This window comes from Lissotriton helveticus, chromosome 8 (assembly GCF_964261635.1).
Source record: "Lissotriton helveticus chromosome 8, aLisHel1.1, whole genome shotgun sequence".
Lineage (NCBI taxonomy): Eukaryota > Metazoa > Chordata > Amphibia > Caudata > Salamandridae > Lissotriton > Lissotriton helveticus.
In genome coordinates this window covers 880,115,549-880,137,998 of record NC_136069.1, presented here as the reverse complement: position 1 = coordinate 880,137,998, position 22,450 = coordinate 880,115,549, and positions in this window count along the sequence as shown.

The window sequence follows — 22,450 nt, the reverse complement described above, 5'->3', positions numbered from 1 at the left end:
AGACCTGGGGGCACGCTGGGTGGGTGGAAATTTGTTGATCCACGCAGATTCCAGAACTTTCCACCACAGAAATGTGAGGAAAATGTGTTTTTTTGGTCAAATTTTTAGGTTTGCAAGGGATTCTGGGTAACAAAACCTGAGGGTAGGCAGACAAGTCACCCCATCCTGAATTTCCATGGGTGTCTAGTTTTCAAAAATGTATAGGTTTGCTAGGTTTCCCTAGGTGCTGGCAGAGCTACGGCGCAAAAACAAAAGGTAGTCTTTTTGTCCAAAATGTGCTAGATTTCACTGGGAAATTGAGGTGCGACCATGTTGCGTTTTGCGCTGTTTCATGTCGCAGCCACTATGCCTACCCACGCAAGTGAGGTACCATTTTTTTCGGGAGACCTGGGGGAACGGTGGGTGGGTGGAAATTTGTTGATCCACGCAGATTCCAGAACTTTCCTCCACAGAAATGTGAGGAAAATGTGTTTTTTTGTCAAATTTGTAGGTTTGCAAGGGATTCTGAGTAACAAAACCTGGGGGTAGGCAGACTAGTTACCCCATCCTGATTTCCCCTGGGTGTCTAGTTTTCAAAAATGTATAGGTTTGCTAGGTTTCCCTAGGTGCTGGCAGAGCTACGGCGCAAAAACAAAAGGTAGTCTTTTTTTCCAAAACGTGCTAGATTTCACTGGGAAATTGAGGTGCGACCATGTTGCGTTGTGCGCTGTTTCATGTCGCAGCCACTATGCCTATCCACGCAAGTGAGGTACCAATTTTTTTTGGGAGACCTGGGGGCACGCTGGGTGGGTGGAAATTTGTTGATCCACGCAGATTCCAGAACTTTCCACCACAGAAATGTGAGGAAAATTTGTTTTTTTTTGTCAAATTTTTAGGTTTGCAAGGGATTCTGGGTAACAAAACCTGGGGGTAGGCAGACGAGTCACCCCATCCTGAATTCCCATGGGTGTCTAGTTTTCAAAAATGTATAGGTTTGCTAGGTTTCCCTAGGTGCTGGCAGAGCTACGGCGCAAAAACAAAAGGTAGTCTTTTTGTCCAAAACGTGCTAGATTTCACTGGGAAATTGAGGTGCGACCATGTTGCGTTTTGCACTGTTTCATGTCGCAGCCACTATGCCTACCCACGCAAGTGAGGTACCATCTTTTTCGGGAGACCTGGGGGCACGCTGGGTAGGTGGAAATTTGTTGATCCACGCAGATTCCAGAACTTTCCACCACAGAAATGTGAGGAAAATGTGTTTTTTTGGTCACATTTTTAGGTTTGCAAGGGATTCTGGGTAACAAAACCTGAGGGTAGGCAGACGAGTCACCCCATCCTGAATTCCCATGTGTGTCTAGTTTTAAAATATGTATAGGTTTGCTAGGTTTCCCTAGGTGCTGGCAGAGCTACGGCGCAAAAACAAAAGGTAGTCTTTTTGTCCAAAACGTGCTAGATTTCACTGGGAAATTGAGGTGCGACCATGTTGCGTTTTGCGCTGTTTCATGTCGCAGCCACTATGCCTACCCACGCAAGTGAGGTACCATTTTTTTCGGGAGACCTGGGGCACACTGGGTGGGTGGAAATTTGTTGGTCCACGCAGATTCCAGAACTTTCCACCACAGAAATGTGAGGAAAATGTGTTTTTTTGGTCAAATCTTTAGGTTTGCAAGGGATTCTGGGTAACAAAACCTGGGGGTAGGCAGACGAGTCACCCCATCCTGAATTCCCCAGGGTGTCTAGTTTTCAAAAATGTATAGGTTTGCTCGGTTTCCCTAGGTGCTGGCAGAGCTACGACGCAAAAACAAAAGGTAGTCTTTTTGTCCAAAACGTGCTAGATTTCACTTGGAAATTGAGGTGCGACCATGTTGCGTTTTGCGCTATTTCATGTCGCAGCCACTATGCCTACCCACGCAAGTGAGGTACCATTTTTTTCGGGAGACCTGGGGGAACGCTGGGTGGGTGGAAATTTGTTGATCCACGCAGATTCCAGAACTTTCCACCACAGAAATGTGGGGAAAATAATTTTTTTGGGTCAAATTTTTAGGTTTGCAAGGGATTCTGGGTAACAAAACCTGGGGGTAGGCAAACAAGTCACCCCATCCTGAATTCCCCTGGGTGTCTAGTTTTCAAGAATGTATAGTTTCGCTAGGTTTCCCTAAGTTCTGGCAGAGCTACGGCGCAAAAACAAAAGGTAGTCTTTTTGTCCAAAACGTGCTAGATTTCACTGGGAAATTGAGGTGCGACCATGTTGCGTTTTGCGCTGTTTCATGTCGCAGCCACTATGCCTACCCACGCAAGTGAGGTACAATTTTTTTCGGGAGACCTGGGGGCACGCTGGGTGGGTGGAAATTTGTTGATCCACGCAGATTCCAGAACTTTCCACCACAGAAATGTGAGGAAAATGTGTTTTTTTTGTCAAATTTTTAGGTTTGCAAGGGATTCTGGGTATCAAAACCTGGGGGTAGGCAGACAAGTCACCCCATCCTGAATTTCCCTGGGTGTCTAGTTTTCAAAAATGTATAGGTTTGCTAGGTTTCCCTAGGTGCTGGCAGAGCTATGACGCAAAAACAAAAGGTAGTCTTTTGTCCAAAACGTGCTAGATTTCACTGGGAAATTGAGGTGCGACCATGTTGCGTTTTGCGCTGTTTCATGTTGCAGCCACTATGCCTACCCACGCAAGTGAGGTACCATTTTTTTTGGGAGACCTGGGGGAACGCTGGGTGGGTGGAAATTTGTTGATCCACGCAGATTCCAGAACTTTCCACCACAGAAATGTGAGGAAAATAAGTTTTTTTGGTCAAATTTTTAGGTTTGCAAGGGATTCTGGGTAACAAAACCTGGGGGTAGGCAAACGAGTCACACCATCCTGAATTCCCCTGGGTGTCTAGTTTTCAAGAATGTATAGGTTCGCTAGGTTTCCCTAAGTTCTGGCAGAGCTACGGCGCAAAAACAAAAGGTAGTCTTTTTGGCCAAAACGTGCTAGATTTCACTGGGAAATTGAGGTGCGACCATGTTGCGTTTTGCGCTGTTTCATGTCGCAGCCACTAAGCCTACCCACGCAAGTGAGGTACCATTTTTTTGGGGAAACCTGGGGAAACGCTGGGTGGGTGAAAATTTGTTGATCCATGCAGATTCCAGAACTTTCCACCACAGAAATGTGAGGAAAATGTGTTTTGTTTGTCAAATTTTTAGGTTTGCAAGGGATTCTGGGTAACAAAACCTGGGGGTAGGCAGACGAGTCACCTCATCCTGAATTCCCCTGGGTGTCTAGTTTTCAAAAATGTATAGGTTTGCTAGGTTTCCCTAGGTGCTGGCAGAGCTATGACGCAAAAACAAAAGGTAGTCTTTTTGTCCAAACCGTGCTAGATTTCACTGGGAAATTGAGGTGCGACCATGTTGCGTTTTGCGCTGTTTCATGTTGCAGCCACTATGCCTACCCACGCAAGTGAGGTACCATTTCTTTCGGGAGACCTGTGGGAACGCTGGGTGGGTGGAAATTTGTTGATCCACGCAGATTCCAGAACTTTCCACCACAGAAATGTGAGGAAAATAAGTTTTTTTGTCAAATTTTTAGGTTTGCAAGGGATTCTGCGTAACAAAACCTGGGGGTAGGCAGATGAGTCACCCCATCCTGAATTCCCCTGGGTGTCTAGTTTTCAAGAATGTATAGGTTCGCTAGGTTTCTCTAAGTTCTGGCAGAGCTACGGCGCAAAAACAAAAGGTAGTCTTTTTGGCCAAAACTTGCTAGATTTCACTGGGAAATTGAGGTGCGACCATGTTGCGTTTTGCGCTGTTTCATGTCGCAGCCACTATGCCTACCCACGCAAGTGAGGTACCATTTTTTGGGGGAAACCTGGGGAAACGCTGGGTGGGTGGAAATTTGTTGATCCACGCAGATTCCAGAACTTTCCACCACAGAAATGTGAGGAAAATGTGGGGTTTTTTTTCAAATTTTTAGGTTTGCAAGGGATTCTGGGTAACAAAACCTGGGGGTAGGCAGACGAGTCACCCCATCCTGAATTTCCCTGGGTGTCTAGTTTTCAAACATGTATAGGTTTGCTAGGTTTCCCTAGGTGCTGGCAGAGCTACAGCGCAAAAACAAAAGGTAGTCTTTTTGTCCAAAACGTGCTAGATTTCACTGGGAAATTGAGGAGCGACCATGTTGTGTTTTGCGCTGTTTCATGTCGCAGCCACTATGCCTACCCACGCAAGTGAGGTACCATTTTTTTCAGGTGACCTGGGGGCACGCTGGGTGGGTGGAAATTTGTTGATCCACGCAGATTCTAGAACTTTCCACCACAGAAATGTGAGGAAAATGTGTTTTTTTGTCAAATATTTAGGTTTGCAAGGGATTCTGGGTAACAAAACCTGGGGGTAGGCAGACAAGTCACCCCATCCTGAATTCCCCTGGGTGTCTAGTTCTCAGAAATGTATAGGTTTGCTAGGTTTCCCTAGGTGCTGGCAGAGCTAGGGCGCAAAAACAAAAGGTAGTCTTTTTGTCCGAAAAGTGCAAGATTTCACTGGGAAATTGAGGTGCGACCATGTTGCGTTTTGCGCTGTTTCATGTCGCAGCCACTATGCCTACCCACGCAAGTGAGGTACCATTTTTTACAGGAGACCTGGGGGCACGCTGGGTGGGTGGGAATTTGTTGATCCACACAGATTCCAGAACTTTCCACCACAGAAATGTGAGGAAAATGTGTTTTTTTTATCAAATTTTTAGGTTTGCAAGGGATTCTGGGTAACAAAACCTGGGGGTAGGCAGACGAGTCACACCATACTAAATTTCCCGGGGTGTCTAGTTTTCAAAAATGTATAGGTTTGCTAGGTTTCCCTAGGTGCTGGCAGAGCTAGGCGCAAAAACAAAAGGTAGTCTTTTTGTCCAAAACGTGCTAGATTTCCCTGGGAAATTGAGGTGCGACCATGCTGCGTTTGGCGCTGTTTCATGTCGCAGCCACTATGCCTACCCACGCAAGTGAGGTACCATTTTTTTCGGGAGACCTGGGGGCACGCTGGGTGGGTGGAAATTTGTTGATCCCCGCAGATTCCAGAACTTTCCACCACAGAAATGTGAGGAAAATGTGTTTTTTTTATCAAATTTTTAGGTTTGCAAGGGATTCTGGGTAACAAAACCTGGGGGTAGGCAGACGAGTCACACCATCCTAAATTTCCCGGGGTGTCTAGTTTTCAAAAATGTATAGGTTTGCTAGGTTTCCCTAGGTGCTGGCAGAGCTAGGCGCAAAAACAAAAGGTAGTCTTTTTGGCCAAAACGTGCTAGATTTCCCTGGGAAATTGAGGTGCGACCATGCTGCGTTTGGTGCTGTTTCGTGTCGCAGCCACTATGCCTACCCACGCAAGTGAGGTACCGTTTTTATCGGGAGACCTGGGGGAAAGATGGGTACGTGAAAATTTGTTGATCCACGCAGATTCCATAACTTCCCACCACAGAAATGTGAGGAAAATGTGTTTTTTTGTCAAATTCTTAGCTTTGCAAGGGATTCTGGGTAACAAAACCTGGTGGTAGGCAGTCGAGTCCCCCATCCTGAATTTCCCTGGGTGTCTAATTTTCAAAAATATATAGGTTTGCTAGGTTTCCCTAGGTGCTGGCAGAGCTAGGGCTCAAAAACAAAAGGTAGTCTCTTTGTCCAAAGAGCGCAAGATTTCACTGGGAAATTGAGGTGCGACCATGCTGCGTTTGGCGCTGTTTCATGTCGCAGCCACTATGCCTACCCACGCAAGTGAGGTACCATTTTTTTCGGGAGACCTGGGGGCACGCTGGGTGGGTGGAAATTTGTTGATCCCCGCAGATTCCAGAACTTTGCACCACAGAAATGTGAGGAAAATGTGTTTTTTTAATCAAATTTTTAGGTTTGCAAGGGATTCTGGGTAACAAAACCTGGGGGTAGGCAGACGAGTAACACCATCCTAAATTTCCCGGGGTGTCTAGTTTTCAAAAATGTATAGGTTTGCTAGGTTTCCCTAGGTGCTGGCAGAGCTAGGCGCAAAAACAAAAGGTAGTCTTTTTGGCCAAAACGTGCTAGATTTCCCTGGGAAATTGAGGTGCGACCATGCTGCGTTTGGTGCTGTTTCGTGTCGCAGCCACTATGCCTACCCACGCAAGTGAGGTACCGTTTTTATCGGGAGACCTGGGGGAAAGATGGGTGGGTGAAAATTTGTTGATCCACGCAGATTCCATATATTCCCACCACAGAAATGTGAGGAAAATGTGTTTTTTTGTCAAATTCTTAGCTTTGCAAGGGATTCTGGGTAACAAAACCTGGTGGTAGGCAGTCGAGTCCCCCATCCTGAATTTCCCTGGGTGTCTAATTATCAAAAATATATAGGTTTGCTAGGTTTCCCTAGGTGCTGGCAGAGCTAGGGCTCAAAAACAAAAGGTAGTCTCTTTGTCCAAAGAGCGCAAGATTTCACTGGGAAATTGAGGTGCGACCACGTTGCATTTTGCGCCGTTTCCTGTCGCAGGCACAAGGCCGACCCACACAAGTGAGGTACCGTTTTTATTGGGAGACTTGGGGTATTTCAGATTTGTAAATCAACTGTTATTACCAATTGAGCTTTCATACATTTCTCCCTTTCAATGAAAGACATTGTGTAAAAAAAAAAATCTTTTTGAAAAATGACCAATAATTCTCATGCTAGTATGAGTATTCCCAATTTTGAAAATGTGCAATTATATACTGTTTCTGAACTCTATAATTTGTACCCAATTCAGAAATACATAGGTGTCTTTCATACAGATTTTTCCATGTATACATTTTCCAGGACAAAGTGCTCTATACCCAGTAAATGAAAAAATACCATTGCAAGTTGCTGCTCAGTTTTTGGATCTGGGTTCGTCGGGTTCTTGGTGAAACTACAAGTCCTATATATCCCCACAACCAGGAAGGTCTAACAGATGTAACGGTATATTGCTTTCCAAGAGCTGTCAAAATTAGAAAAAGTAATAGGTGAAAACGTTGAGACAAAAGGCTGTCTTTTTCAACAAATTTTCAATGATTCCAATATTTAACTGTTAGTTTCTATAAAGAAACCTTCATGGATTTAGACAAATGACCCCTTTCTGAATTCAGAATCTTATCTACTTTTCAAACATGTACAGCTTTCCAGGATCCATTATTGATTTCAAATGCATTTCTACCATTAACTGGAAGGAGGTGGAAAGCTCTAAAAATAGCAAAAATAGGCTATGTCCCAGAAAAATGCCAAAACTGTGTGAAAAATTTCGGTTCTCTGACAAAAGACTGTCATTCCCTAAAAGCTGAGAAAATGGAGATTTCAGCCCCACAAACCCTTTTTTGATAAAATTTTCAGGGAAAAACCCAGAGGCTTTCATTTGCAGCCCGTTTTTCCCATTTTTCTGAAAAAAACAAAAATAACACTATATTTTGCTTAATTTCTGGGACCCCTCCAAGGGAATCCACAAACCCTGGGCGCCTTTAGAATCCACATGATGTTGGAAGAAAAGGACGCAAATTTGGCGTGGATACCTTATGTGGTCGAAAAGTTACAAGGTCCTAAGCGCGCACTACCCCAAAACGCCAAAAAAAGCCCTAGCACAGGAGGGGAAAAGGCCTAGCAGCGAAGGGGTTAACATCATTCAGACCACTGTGGGATCTAAAACAGATTATGGTACTGCCCTCTGTTAAGTGCTGCCTGCAGACTCTATCAATCTTTTGCAACTGGCTCAGATGAACTCTTTCATTCCTTGCTGAAGTGTCTTTTCAGCATTAGCATGCCTAAATTATGAGGTTCCCTGTTAAAAAAGGAAAACAAAAGTCCAGATATTGTCTATGCTAGTACTATGGACCAGATGTACGAAATTGCGTGTTTTTCATTTCCTAATAGCGAATTTTAGAGATTTGCTATTAGAAAATCGCTAACTGAGATGTACAACTGCTTGTTTGACACTGTTAGTGATTTACAGGGGTTGCAAATGGACCTGCCTCACCAATATTCATGAGGCAGGTCGTAATTTGTGACCCATTGTCAATGGATACAATGACGGGAGGGTGACATGCTGGGGTCAGCGGACCACCATCTGTGTTTATTTTTTAAATAAAGCAATATATTTTTTTTGTAATGCAGCCTATATTACATAAATAAAAATGAAAAATATTCTTTTTCATTTTTTAAGAGTAGACAGTGGTCCTTGGGGACCTCTTCCCATTGGTAAATGGGTTACAGCCTCCTCTACGAAGTTGGTAAATTATGAATGTTTTGCAACTGCATTTCAGTCGCAAAACATCCATACATACCAGTGCCATTCTGTATTAGGAAGGGACACTCTAAACACTCCCCTTCCTAATACCGAGCGGCAAAAGCTAAATGCGATTCTGTAACAAGTTACAGAGTCGCATTTTGCCTTTTGTACCATGGCAAAATGCATTACAATGTTTCGTACATCTGGCCTTAAATCTCGAAAATGCTTTCAGAATAAGAGGCCACAGAGGGATAGATTTTTCTTTTAAATTATCAATGGTTGGAAAATGTAAATTTCACAGCCCAAGACTGTCAGATTATTTTTGATGACACAGCACACACATATTGACAGTGCAGTATTACTTTGGCTACTACAGAGACCTATGGAAGAAACAAAGATCAGGATAAAGGCAGCAAAAAGGGAACAATCTTGGAAAACTATGCCATAATGTAATTAAAGACAAAAAGCGCAAAGAGAAAAAAGTTAGGCAAATGATAGCAAAATCATAACAATGTGTTGGCTAGCATTTAGGTGCCTTGCCATTTTAAGTGTGACTTTTTTACACTGGTAAATTATTGCAAAATTCTCATTTATTCAATTATTTTAATTTTGCATGATTCTGTGAGAATCTTGGATACAAATGATCATATAATGTGCACCTCCTTGACACTGATTCAAACAGAAAGCTTCTCAGGGAACAAAAAACCCACAGGCGAAAGCTATTTTCTTCTTGAGACAGTCTCCATTTTCATCTTGTGCTATTTGAACATGAGTAATTGCATTAACTTTCATGCCCAATACCAGCAAGTATGCTATGTCAAAGTTTCATGTTGTTTCCCACAGTATTCTTGATATTTTGGCAAATTTCACAAACAAATCCTACTATTATTCTGCTTTTGCAATCAGGTGGCTGAAACAGAACTCCTTATGACCGTTTGAATTCGACTGTGGATTCATCTTTTTATGAAAGTACACCCTGAAGCTACACAAACTATAACTGCATTGAAAAGCTCAGAAGCAAGCAAAGCCTGAGATAAAGAATATTTAGCTGACAACCCCTGTAGTTGTATGTTTAGAGTCAGGTTGTCACTAGAGGTGCACCACAAACAATAAAAGGAGCCATAATGAAACGATCACGATTTCTGGATTTTTGTATGGACTGCTTGGGGGAGAGTACTTCAATAATGCCTTTATAAGCAAAATCATATAGACTGGATTGGAGGGTTGGTCTCAGTAGAACTTCAGAACATCCCACATCACCAATTGCATGATTAACTCATCTGTGTTTGGTAGCTCTAGATTATCTATTGACTTCAGTCCATGGGTATTGGGTCACCAAACTTCCAGGGCAGCTGAAGTGACATCACTTACCCTTAGACCTTAATGACATCAGAGAAAGTGACATCATACGACACTTAACCCTAACTTTTTCCAGGAAGGCATGCCACATGATTTTATCATCATACTCACACTCTCTTAAACACCCACTCACACTCATTCTTATTCAGTATTACTCACTCACTTGCCTTCACTCTTAATGTCACTCATACTCACTCATACTTACTGACACTGAGGCCCAACTTTACTTGCTCCGTTACCTTCCTTTTGTGAAGCAAACCCAGGTGCAACTTGTTAGGGTGGGATTTAACACCCAACACAAATCCTGGAGATTACTTGGAGAGAAGGAAAAGTCCTTTCTGCAGAGTCAAGGAGCAGCAGGGCAACAAGTAGAAAAGTAATCCTTCCGGACATCAGTCCAGTTGAGCCCTTTAAAGAGCACAGCATTCCTTCTGACAGAGGTTCAGATCAAGATCCAGAAGAGTCTGACTTAACAGAGACCCAGTACCTAAACCTAGAAGTGCATTTGATGTAGGGAATGACTTCAAAAGAACTCTGAAGTGCACAAGGATCCCTTTCAACCCAGTCCTGTCTTCCAGGCTAACGTTGGGGTGTAAATCAGTGCTTTGTGTGAGGACAGGATACAGCCTATTCAGATGTCAATGTGAGCCACCTCTCACCATTCCTGTCCAAGAAGGTTGTCCAAATGCAAATGAATGCAGATGAGTCCTCTATCATTCTCAGCCGTTCCTGTGTTTGTTGCTTTTTATAATGAATGCACAAAGTGTAGCTGTCACCCAGCCCAAACGTGTATTGGCGACAGGCTGTCAGACACAAAGAACAGAAATTACATAGAAATGTTCACTTTCTTGAAATTGCATTTTTAAAACAATAATGTTAAATCCAACTTCACTAGTAAGAGCGATTTATCATTACCATTCCAAACATATCAAACATGAAAAAGCTACTCCTCTCTGATCAGGAATTACAGCTTAAAAGTATACTAAGGAATTCCCAATGCAGGCCTATGAGAGGTGTAGACTTTACAGTAGGGAAAAAACTAAATAGGCTGTTTGCCACTACCAGGACATGCAAAACATAAAGGTACATGCCTTACCTTTTACTTACATAGCACCTTTCCCTTAGGGTTACTGAGGGCCTACCATAGGGGTGCCTTGTATGTCATAAAAGGGAAGCATAAGGCTTTGCAAGTAGTTTTTAATGGCAAGTCGAAGTGACAGTAAACTGCACACGCAGGCACTGCAGTGGCAGGCCTGAGACAGGTTTGAAAGGCTACTTAAGTGGGTGCACAGTGAGTGCTGCAGGCCCACTAGTAGCATTTGAAGTAAAGGCCCTGGGTATATGGTAGACCACTTTACAAGGGACTTACCGGTACAACAAATATGCCACTCAGGTATGCATCAATGTCATTATGTTTTAGGGGAGAAGCACATGTCCTAAGGTCAACAAAATGAGCTCAGCGAAAAGAGAAGGAGAAAGGCAAAAAGTTTGAAGTGACCCTTTAGAGAGGCCCATTTTCTAAGAGCGTTCCAATGCCAACGCTCATAGGTTTTGATGCGAATCCTCATCTACATGTATTGGTCGAGAAGAATTTGCTCCAAAATATTGCAACTCCTTGAGGCAGATATTACAAGTAGAAATGTTTCTGTTTCTCCTCATTTTTCCAACTTTGCATGTATGCTGAATTTTACGGCGCACATATGAAGTGGAAAAAGCCCTAAAGCATAGTTTATGGTCTAGAAAGTGTCTCTTCCGGAACAAACCCTATGCTTTAGACAACAAACACAACCTTGCATTATGGTGCAAGGGTGTGTGCGCTGGCATGTAGCTTCCAAAAATGCTAAAGTGCACAGGGAGATAAGACATGCACCAAATCTTAAATGGTGCATTTGTTCTCTCTCCCTTTGATACAAGGAAACACAGCATCTTTGGTGCACTGCTTCCTTGCATCAAAGAATAAGAAGTTTGGGTCACACACAATCTCACTCACTACCTGTAACTGACTCTCACTCACTTTCACACATGCTCACACATGCAGACACATGCAGACACATGCTCGCCATACACATGCTCTTATCTCACATAAACACACTCTCCCCCACAACCTGCATTTAAAAACATTTTTACTAACCATAGCTGCCAGCCAAAGTCCCATTCCACATCAGTGTGCTCCATTTATTATGACACTAACAGTTAATATTATTCACTATTAGTAGAAAGAAAGAAAATGCTGAAAATAAGGAATACAGAGAAACGCATGTGTTCTTGGCAGTGATTTTGCTAACTCTTAGGTGAGGTGTAGTGAAGGAAGTACCGGGTGCTGCCATGACAAAGTCAGGGGTCAGAGCTGCAACCCCTGGTAACCCTTAAATAGTCCCTCTACATTACACAGCTCAACCCAGAGGTTTCAAGGGGTTACATAACTGCAGCTTGGGGATGTTCAAAGTGATTGTTCCTCGTTACTTCATATAGCACAGGGGACAAATCAAAATAGAAAAAAAGATTTGTAAACAGTATGGTTTTGTGCAAATAATTAGCAAATGGTTTATTTTAATAAACATCAGTTCTACTAGGCAGTAGGGTGCCGTCCCTTTCTCTAAAGTACATATAATATTAACCTAACTGGAAATGGTCCCTCTTGTAAAGCAGCCTCAGATGTGGAAGTGTAACAAAGTACTCTACCCAACTTGAATCTCAAATGATACCATTAATGCTTTTCAGCTTTCCCTTAGCAAGCTTACTCACAGTATTTTTCTGTTGGCAGTAATGTCGTTAGTGTTATTTTGCTGAAAGCAGGGTAATGTTATAGCTTTGTACTGTGTAATAGGCCCTTCTGTTGCAAAAAAACGTAAAGATTACATCACACTTCTTATTGTATTGCATTGTAATTGTATTGTAATTAAATTTATATAGCGCTTACTACCCCTGATGAGGCGTCGAAGCGCTTTTTCGGCGGGTAGCACGCTACTCCGGGACCCATAGAGGATTAGTGTTGAATTAGTATAGTGAAAAATGCAAGTACATTTTAAGTGGTGTATAGGTTAGTCGGTTATTTGGATATGGAATGATAGCAGAAGGATAGAGGAGGACAAAGGTTTGTATTTATTTATCGCTCGATTGTTGACGCACGCTATTCAGGAAGCCTATAAAGGATTAGTGGTGAATTAATATGGTAAAATATGAGGTAATTTCAGTGGTGGATATTAGTCTGTTACTTGGAGTGAGAAGGATAGCGGAGGGCTAAAAGGGGAAGAAAGATTTGCATTCATATAGCACTTGTTACCCCTGATGTGTGTTGAATCGCTTTTCTGGCGAGTAGCACACCACTCCGGAACCCATAAAGGATTAGTGTTGAAAATTAGTATATTATATGAAGTAATTTGAGTAGTAGATATGGTATTCAGTTATTTGGGCAGTATATTAGTATAGTTGAATATGGAAGATGGAATTTGAGAAGTGAATATGTTAGTCTGTTAATTTTGATTGAAAAAGGATAGTGGAGGGATAAAAGAGTGAAGGATTTTTTTTAGGTCTTAGCAGTAGGAAGAGGCTTTTGGATGAGTAAAAAGGAGTTTTGGAGGGAAGGAGTCTGAGGGGAGAGTTTAGAAAGGTTTGATTTTAGGGGATCGGTGTAGTAAAAAGAGGTGTCAGATGATGCAAGGAGGGGTAGAGCAGGAGAGAGTCCAGAAAGGGTTATTTTGGCGATCATAGTAGTGGTATGGGGTTTGGGATAAATGAGAGAGTGGATGTAGAGGATATATTGATAGATGTATAGGATGAGAGATAGGGTAGTGCATTGGAAGGAGTAGTAGAAAGAAGTTTGAGATGAGTCAGAAGTTTGGACTAGAAGATATATTGAGCGAAGTATAGGCTGAGAAATAGGCTAGTGCATTGGAAATGCTAAATTAGAAGAAAGTGATAAATATATAGATCCATAAGTACATTGAAAGTATATAGATATATTGATAGAGGCACATGATGAGCAATGTGTAGTGCATTAGATATGCTTTTTCAGGATAAAAGTAACAGACACACAGATCCAAGTACATGGAAGGTACATAGATGCACAATGGAAATATGTACATGTAGACCAAAGACGATTTTTATTTATTGATGATGATGATGATGATGATTATTATTATTATTATTAATTTTTTGTAGTTTTTATTTTCTCTTAACAACATAATTATTGTACATGTTTTATAAAGTAATACACAAAGATAGGTACATATCTATAGTGAAAACAAATGCTTATATACAGAGGGATATGCTTTAAATTTCTGTTTCCGTATGGTGCTTATTGGGGAAGAGCCAAATCTTGAGTCGTTTTCTGAAGATAAGGTGGTTGTCGGTGGGTCTTATGTTGGGGAGTAAAGAGTTCCATAGTTTGGCTCTTGTATGGTGGGATTTTAAGGCAAGATGCTCCTTTAGAGCGGAGGTACCTTTGTTGAATGTGTTTGGTGATTTTATTCCTGATGAAGAGTGGTCCTATTCCATGTATTGCTATGTGGGTAATACAAAGCAGCTTCATCGTGGATCTTCTGGCAACCGGTAACCAATGCAGGGCTTTCAAGGCAGGGGAGATGTGGTCTTGTGGTCTGATATGCAAGAGTAGTCTGGCAGCAGAGTTCTGATTCCTTTGTAGTCTTTTCATGGTCGTAAAAGGTGATCCGTATAAGAGGCTATTGGCATAATCGAGTTTGGATAGAACAAGGAAGATTGTAGCTTGGACCTTGTGTGGAAATCCCAAATGAGGGAAAATTTGTTGCAGCGTTTTTATTGTAGCAAAGCTTGATCTTGCTAGTTTATCCACTTGGACATTCATTGACAGCTTGGAGTCCATGGTCATTCTGAGGTTTTTTACTTCCTTCGATACTTTAGGCAGTGATCCCAGTTCATCAGGCCATGCGGCAAGCGGGTTGTAATTTTTCCAATCGCCACACGTGAGTATTTCAGTTTTTGAAGCATTCAATTTGAGATGACTCCAAGTCATCCACTGATCCACAGCTCTGAGACAGCTGACAATTGGTGATTTTCCAATGTCTTTGGGGCATTCCAGTTGAAGGAGTATTTGCGTGTCATCCGCATAGTTGTAGATGTGAAATTTATTGATCGGTACTGGAAAAGACTTCATGTAGATGTTGAAAAGCATGGGTGAGATGATAGAACCTTGAGGGACCCCTGGTTTTGTGGAGTACGGTTTGGACGAGAAAGGTGGGGTATGGATGACATTAGTTCTGTTTTGAAGGTAGGACGCGATCCAGTCTAGAGCAGTTCCCTCTATGCCGGCTTCATAAAGTCTTTGTTTCAGAGTGTCATGGTCAACCATGTCAAAGGCAGCTGAGAGGTCCAAGAGGAGTAGCTCAGCAACCCCGTTACAGTCAACTGTATTCTTTAGGTCATCGCAGATGGCAAGGAGTATAGTGCAACAATTTGCAATATCATACAAGAAAATAATGCAGGAGTTTTATTTAATTAAGATATTGTACTGTGCCTTGTACATAATCAGATCCCAGAGTAGCTCCCTATTTGAATCCACAGAACAACAATTACCAAAACCCTCTGTCTCCAAAGTGCATCAGAAATGTTTCTATTTTTAAAATAACTTTACAATGAAGGAGGCCAAGCCAACTGTGAGTCCACCAGTAGTGGCCAGCATGGATCCGGAGCAGCTGGGCAGGCTGGGAGGGATTAGAGAATGTAAAAAATAAAGGGGATGTAAAAAATAAAGAAAATACGTACCTCCTCCCTGCTCTCCTGCTCTCCCCCATGTTGTCTCAGTCTCTCCTTTCCGGGGCCGGAACAGGAAGCAGCCAGGCTCCCTCCCCTAAGCCAAACACAATGTTGCAATGCAGCGTTGTGATTGGTCTGAGCACTGTGGTTTGGCGCTCAGCCAGGCAATGTGGGCCTGGGCATATTCTCCATGCAGTCTGTAATGCGGCCTGCATTGGGAACATAAAAAAGCGAGCCCTACAGCCCATTTTGAACCATTTGCAAACAGTGACTATGAACGTTTTTTGCTGCGTCAGGCCAGGCAATTGCAAGATGAATCTCTTGACACTTTCTATGCTCACCTGAGAGATTTAGCTAGCACCTGTACACTACCGGATACAAACGAAATCCAAGCTCAATTAATTTAGGGTTGTTCCTCAACAAAATTGCGAGAGAACATGCCGACCATGGGTAGGTCAAAAGAACTGTCGAAGGTGCGAGCCACATCCATGGAGGCACCATTACAGCACCCAATCAAGACGGAACCAGTCAATGTCATTGTTGCTAAAACCCAGGGCAAGAGGAAGGCACAGAATAAACCAATGTCTGCACATAAGACATGCTGTGGATGTAGAGGGCTTTACCCTCAGCAGGAACCTTATCCTGCACAAGAAAAGCGATGATCAGCATGACACAAACCGAATCACTTTGCAAAGGTATGTCGTTCTTCAACACCTCCAAAAGGTTCAAAGACCCAAACCAGTCAATGCCTGACTTCCCTCGACATTCTAGCAGACATAGAGGACATGGACGATGATGACTTTGAGGGGAAGGTCCACGTGATACATGCCATGCATACATCCCAAAGTGCAAAATATTACTGGGGGGGTCATCAGGTGCAGGCACTGATTGACAATGGAGCTTCCATCAACATCATGGCCCAGTCCATAATGCTCACACTGCCAGAGCCACCTACCCTGAGACCCACCACTACAAAAGTGTTTGTCTACGGATCCACCCCTCCACTTCCTTTAGCGGAAGTATTCACAGCCAAGATTACCCACAAATCTTGCTCAACTCTGGCCAAGGACTATGTCACCAAAGGAGGCACTGAGATGTTGAACAGTAGAGCGCCTTCAACTCGTCTCCTTCGCTCTCAGCATACACCAAGAAAAGGTGGATGACTTGTTAACTCGGGTTGCATCATTGTTGAGGGCATAGGGTGTTTGAAAGACTGCTTGACACGCTTACATATCAATGACTCAATACAGCCGGTAGCTCACAAGCATGACGAGTGGCGTTCCACCTCAGGCCAAAAGTGGGAGAGGAATGAATCAAGCTGAAATGGGTGGATATCATTGACAAAGTTGATGGCCCGACTACCTGGATGTCTCCAATTGTTGTAGCACGCAAGCCAAAATAACTCAGAAAGGTTTGAATATGCATTCAAATGCACCTACCTAATATGGCTCTCAAAGGGGAGTGGCCTCTGATGCCCCCTGTGGATGATATCATGTCAGAAGTGAGTGGCTCAAAAGTCGTTTTCAAAAATGGACCTACGAGCTGGTTATCACAAACTAATGTTGGACCCTAAATCCTGAGCCATCACCACTTTCTCGACCCATGTGGGCCTGAGGAGATATACGCGTTCCAGTTTTAGAGTCTCTTGCACCACTGTGGTCCTTCAGGACACCATCAGGAGTGCACTTGCTGGCTTGGAGGGATTTCTCCATGTCAATGATGACATTTTAGTCCACGCCCCCACACTGGAGGAACATTTCGATCGATTCAGACCCGTTTTTCAACGCCTTAAAGGAAACGGATTAATGCTTCATAAGGAATAGAGTGTTTTTCTCCAGATGGAGATTGTGTTTTTGGGATAATATTTTCTTCCAAATGGTTTGTCACCTGATCCCGTTAAAGGGCATCCAGGCTGCCCCAGCACCCACCAATGTGACCAGAGTGAGAAGTTTCTTGTGCATGGGCACGTATTGTGACCGGTTCATTTGTAATCTAACTGACCTTACCACTCCACTAACAAAGTTGGTCAAATCCAAAACTGTCTGGAACTGGGGCCTGATCAGGAAAAGGCTTTTCAGGCAACTAAGCTGGCAGTATCGGCCAACACCACATTAGTCTACTTCCATCCTGCCAAAGAATCCAAACAGTCATTTGATGCCAGCTCCACTGGCCTTGGAGCTGTGTTGTCTCAAAAATAGAGTAATGGGGAATGGGCTCCTGTGGTATATACCAGCCAAGCGCTGACTGAGACAGAGCAGCGGTAGTCACACATTGAAAATGAGCCCATTGCGGTACATTGGAGATGCCATAATTTTCACGTGTATGTTTATGGTCAACCTTTTGTTGTCTACACTGATCACAAAACCCTCATCCTGCTGTTCATAGGTTCTTCATCCAAGCCCCCGCTCCGAATAGAAAAATGGTTTCTGCAGTTGCAGCAATATAATTTCACAGATATTTTTCACCTGGGGACTCAGATATCTGTGGACTACATGTCCAGACATGCCTGCCCTGCCACTGAAAGTGAAGAGCTTGACGCGGACGAGGTGGAAGAATACGTTAGTTTCATTTCTGAGTACTCTAGACCACTCCCTATCTCCTTTGAGGAGATCCTCGAAGCCACCAACAATGATGAGTGCATCCACTTGGGCATTTCTGCCATGCTGTCTGGAAGATGATGTAGCTTGCTTGATAAAACTACATATCATACAGACATTGTGAGATTGATGTTAGCCTTCCTACACAATGTTCGCTAGGAGCTGGTGGTGTCTCTGGAAGGCTGACTCATTAGAGGGTGACTTCTAGTGGTTCCTGGGACTTTACAACAGTGAGTGGTTGATCTTGCCCATTTGGCCCATCAAGGGATCATCAAGACGAAGTCTTGACTAAGGTGCAATGTGTGGTTTGCCAATCTGGATACCCTAGTAGAGCAGGCTGTTCGCCAGTGCTCTCTCTGCCAAGCTGCATCTCGCACAGGTCAGTGCACACAGATAAATGCACAGGAGGCAGTACCTGCAGCTCACTGTACATTGCTCACTGCTTGCTTGCTTGCTCATACCTCTTTGCACCCTGAATGGTAGTAGGTTAAGTCTTTTATCAGTTATTTGGTCTCCTCTGTAGGGTGTTACGTACTGAGTGCACACCCCATCTTCTTCAGCAAACATGACATGCTCAACCCCTTATACCTGCTCTCACACACCACCCCTGCCACCAATGTACTGTTTGGCAATCCTGTGCATAAGGGGGCAGCTGAGATGCCTGTCACACCAGTCTGCTAACACTATTGTGCATGTATGTCTCCTACTTAGTTTGAACCAGTGGTTGCTGATGGGGCCCACTCGCACTCATTTTGGGAGACTAGGACCTTCCAACAATAGGCTTTGAACTAGGGAAAGGGAGATACATCTGGCAAAATCCTGACACAGCGTAAGGCAACAAATGGATAAAGTGGGCTTACCCATTGTTCTATGTTGTATGCTGCAGCGGGTAGAATTTAAAATATTATTTACTATTTAACAAGCCATTGGATGAAGAAAGCTGACCCAACTCCTCTATGTATGTATGAATTTAATTATGTTTTTGTGTTTAGGACTTTGTTTCATTAAATGAGGGAACCTGTTACTCAGCAACAGTCAATGATGTATTAGAAAAAAACATTCAACTCTATGCTTCTGAGGTGTGATAGTTCCTTACAACTGTTCGCAAATCAAAACGAGTAAGTCAAGCCAATAATTTAGTGTATATCCAATATGCTGATCATAGGTTTGCTGAGTAACCTGACACCTTTCCATTATTATTTTTCTGTTTCACGAAGTTATTTTTTGAACACAGAATCACTCCTTAGTTGTTTATAATACATTTGTTTGGGGCATAGGAGTGGTTACTCGCGCCCTTTCTCTCCTGTTGATTCATTTGTATCATAGGTATACATACCCATGGGCAGAAGCACTACTATTTATTTCAATCTCTATTTTGTGAAACTTGCTATTAAATTTCAATATATTTTATCTTTGAATGACACGTTAAGATTCAGTGACATCAAATATAGTAATGTCATCAGAGCAAGGTCATGTGGCCTCACTTTCTGGGATTGAGAGTCAAAGGTCATATGAAGTCTCTTCCTGTGATGCCATTAATGTCAAATGCTGAGTGATGTCACTTCCGCTATGCCTGTCATTTTGGTGAATTGACATCCATGCAGTGCACATGGAAGCCCTCTTGACCCCTCCACCAGGCTCCTGAGGACAGGAGGAAGGGGAGAGGGGTGAGGAGGCTGAGCGATGATCCAGCAACAGAGTGTTGTTTTAAAACACAACACTCTGTTGATGGATGTCTGGATTGGGCATGGGGGGGGAAGTTTAACTATGTTCCCCTAACACAGGCACACTCCTTTTTATTTAGCAGACATACTGTTCATGCCTTATATATTTTTGGAATCTTTGACAAGACATGGGATGTGATTCACAAAAGCATTTTAGTTTGTAAAAATAAATGTAAACCCATAAACGGCTGCATTTAGGCCTGTCATGTTTTGGAAATGACTGTAGTTACGAAAGGGCACTCACTAAACACAATGAGAGGGGTGAGGAGTTGGCAGATCACAGCATTCACAACTCTACTGATATCCTCTCACACCATGAAAAATGTCCACAATTCTATCCAGGAAAAGGCATGAGTAAATCCTATACCAGAGTGGGAAGTGGAATGGAACTGGCAATACTTATATATAACGATAAGTAGTATGTCTCCAAACGTTCATCATAGAACACATGTAAATGTACTATTATTTTAATGGGAGCCATGGAGTATTGTGCATTGATTTTATGCCATCTGTGCTGTTAAGGTTTTAGCATTATTTTGTAAACTGTCACTTGTTGATGTGGAGGAGCTCTGTTTTTATAAAAGGCATCACATTTTGTGTGATAATAACTTGAGTACCTGGAAAGTGAAACCTTGACCATTGACAGCAATACTTGGATATCCCTGACCCTATACCTTTAATGCAAATAGTTCCTTGATGTTGGAGCAAAGTTAAGTGAAAATATTATCATCGTCCAACAGGGCAGCCTGGCTAGATTGGTATCTGATTGAGGTAAAGTATAGCATCTTCTTTAAAAACAGCAATAAATGAAGACAATAAAAGATTTTTTTAAATACGTTATTAGTACATCATTAGCATAAATATTGATGTGGTGCTATTTCAATTCTGATCAAAGAACTATAAATATCCACATTCCTGTTTACTGCTGATAATGAACAAAAGACACTTAGGTCCTGATTACGATGTCAGTTGGAAAGGCTCCGAATGGCATTTGGATTTTTCTACTGCTTGTGCGTGCCATGTGTGTCGCTATTGGAGTTGATGCTTCATGCACGTAGAATTAAAGTGCAACTCAAGTGCATTCCACATGTGTCTCTGTTGAAGATTGAAGTCAAAGGGCAAGTTTAACCACTTTAAAGCACATAAAGACAATGGAAGTTTTGCAAAGAATTTACGCATTGATGGTTGAGAGCCTGATGGTCAAGCCAGCCATAAAGGTACCATGCTGTCATGCAAGACAAAGTTACACATAATATGCACAATGACTTGCAATGCAAATTTGTCATTTAGTGCTATGTTTTAGCTCAAGATAGATTATCATGTCAATTTTGAGACATTTCATGCTAAAAAGATAGTTAACAAAACCATTACAAACAACAGCCGTTTGTGTACAGTAAAAAACTAGTGCAATAAAAGTATCACAAACAACATCATTTGTGTTCTGTTGTTTCCATGTGTTGAGGGTAATATTTTTCCACAAGTAGTGTGTCCGTAGGTATCTTTTACTACAAATGGTGCATAATTATGTGAAGTAGTGTAGGAGAACAAGGGTACCCCGAAATGCGAACCTGGGGTTATAATGTGCTTGAAGAGAACAATGGTTTAAGGTTGGCCTCAAAAGGTTCAGTGCAAAAACCCGGGGGGGCGGGGGGGGGGCAATGTACAATCAATTTAAACTAGACAATTAATCGTAAAAGGGAGCAAGAATGTAGGGAAACACATATGGTTTATTTTTCATTGTTTTTCATTGATACTTCAAGGTATTGTCAGGTGCTCACATAAGTGAAAAAGTGCATATTGTGACAAAGTGAGGGTGAACTAAAAAACATAGCATCACAATGACAACAAAATAGGAACTCCACATGAATATGTACAATGGAAGGGATTCCTGTTGTAAGGGTCGACGGCGTTTCGATCTTTTAGTTAATTAAGATCATCTTCAGGACAAATAGTGACCAATCTAAAATCTCAGTAGGGGGGAAGTTGAACCTTGGTCACTTAAGCAGTGTCGTTCAGCCACATGCTTGGGAATGTAATGTAGATCTGTTGCATAGGTCCGAAGTGGCGACACAACGGAGCTGCTTCCAGTCAGGCAGTGGGAGTTCTAAGAGCATTATTTGAATAGAGTAGAGGTGTCCAAATTATCTAGATCAACGGGGTGATCGCCAAACGGTGTCACGGTGATGCTACTACCAACTAGTGTGAGTTCTGTGAACAGACTGAGATTCGGGTTTCTGGAGGATTTTCTTGCCCCTGATGATATTAGGGTCGGTTCCTACCATCTGCCGGGCATGGGACGTGGTCTGAGTGAAGGAATGAGATGTGTAATCCTGGGGGCCAGTGAACAGTCCTTGTTAATTCCAGCACTGCACTTGAATAAATCCGTGCTAAACTCCTGGACATTGATCAATTTGGCTTAATGAGTGTGTGACAGATTAAGTAGTTTTTGCCGGTTCCGAAATTAATTCACGGAGTACCGAGCGATTTAAACACCTTCCTGGTTGTCGCGCACCGTCACTGCGTCTGTGGCGGCAGCCTGTGTTATCAGTCTGAACACAGGCTCCCATTGAAGTCAATCAATGGGAGACATTTCTAACGGTGTTCAGAAGCATCATAATCGGTCAGTTGGAACCTCTGATCACCAGTTGGTCGGAAACGTTTCTGACAAGTAGTCAGTCAGAAAGCTATCTGGACGACATTGCAATGAGGCCCTTAGGGTCTGATTTTAAATTTAGGGTGCACAAAATATGGGGCTTTGCTTTTGCACATTTATGTCATATTTCACGAAATTACACATAATATGCACAGTGACTTGAAATGCAAATTTGTCATTTAGTGCT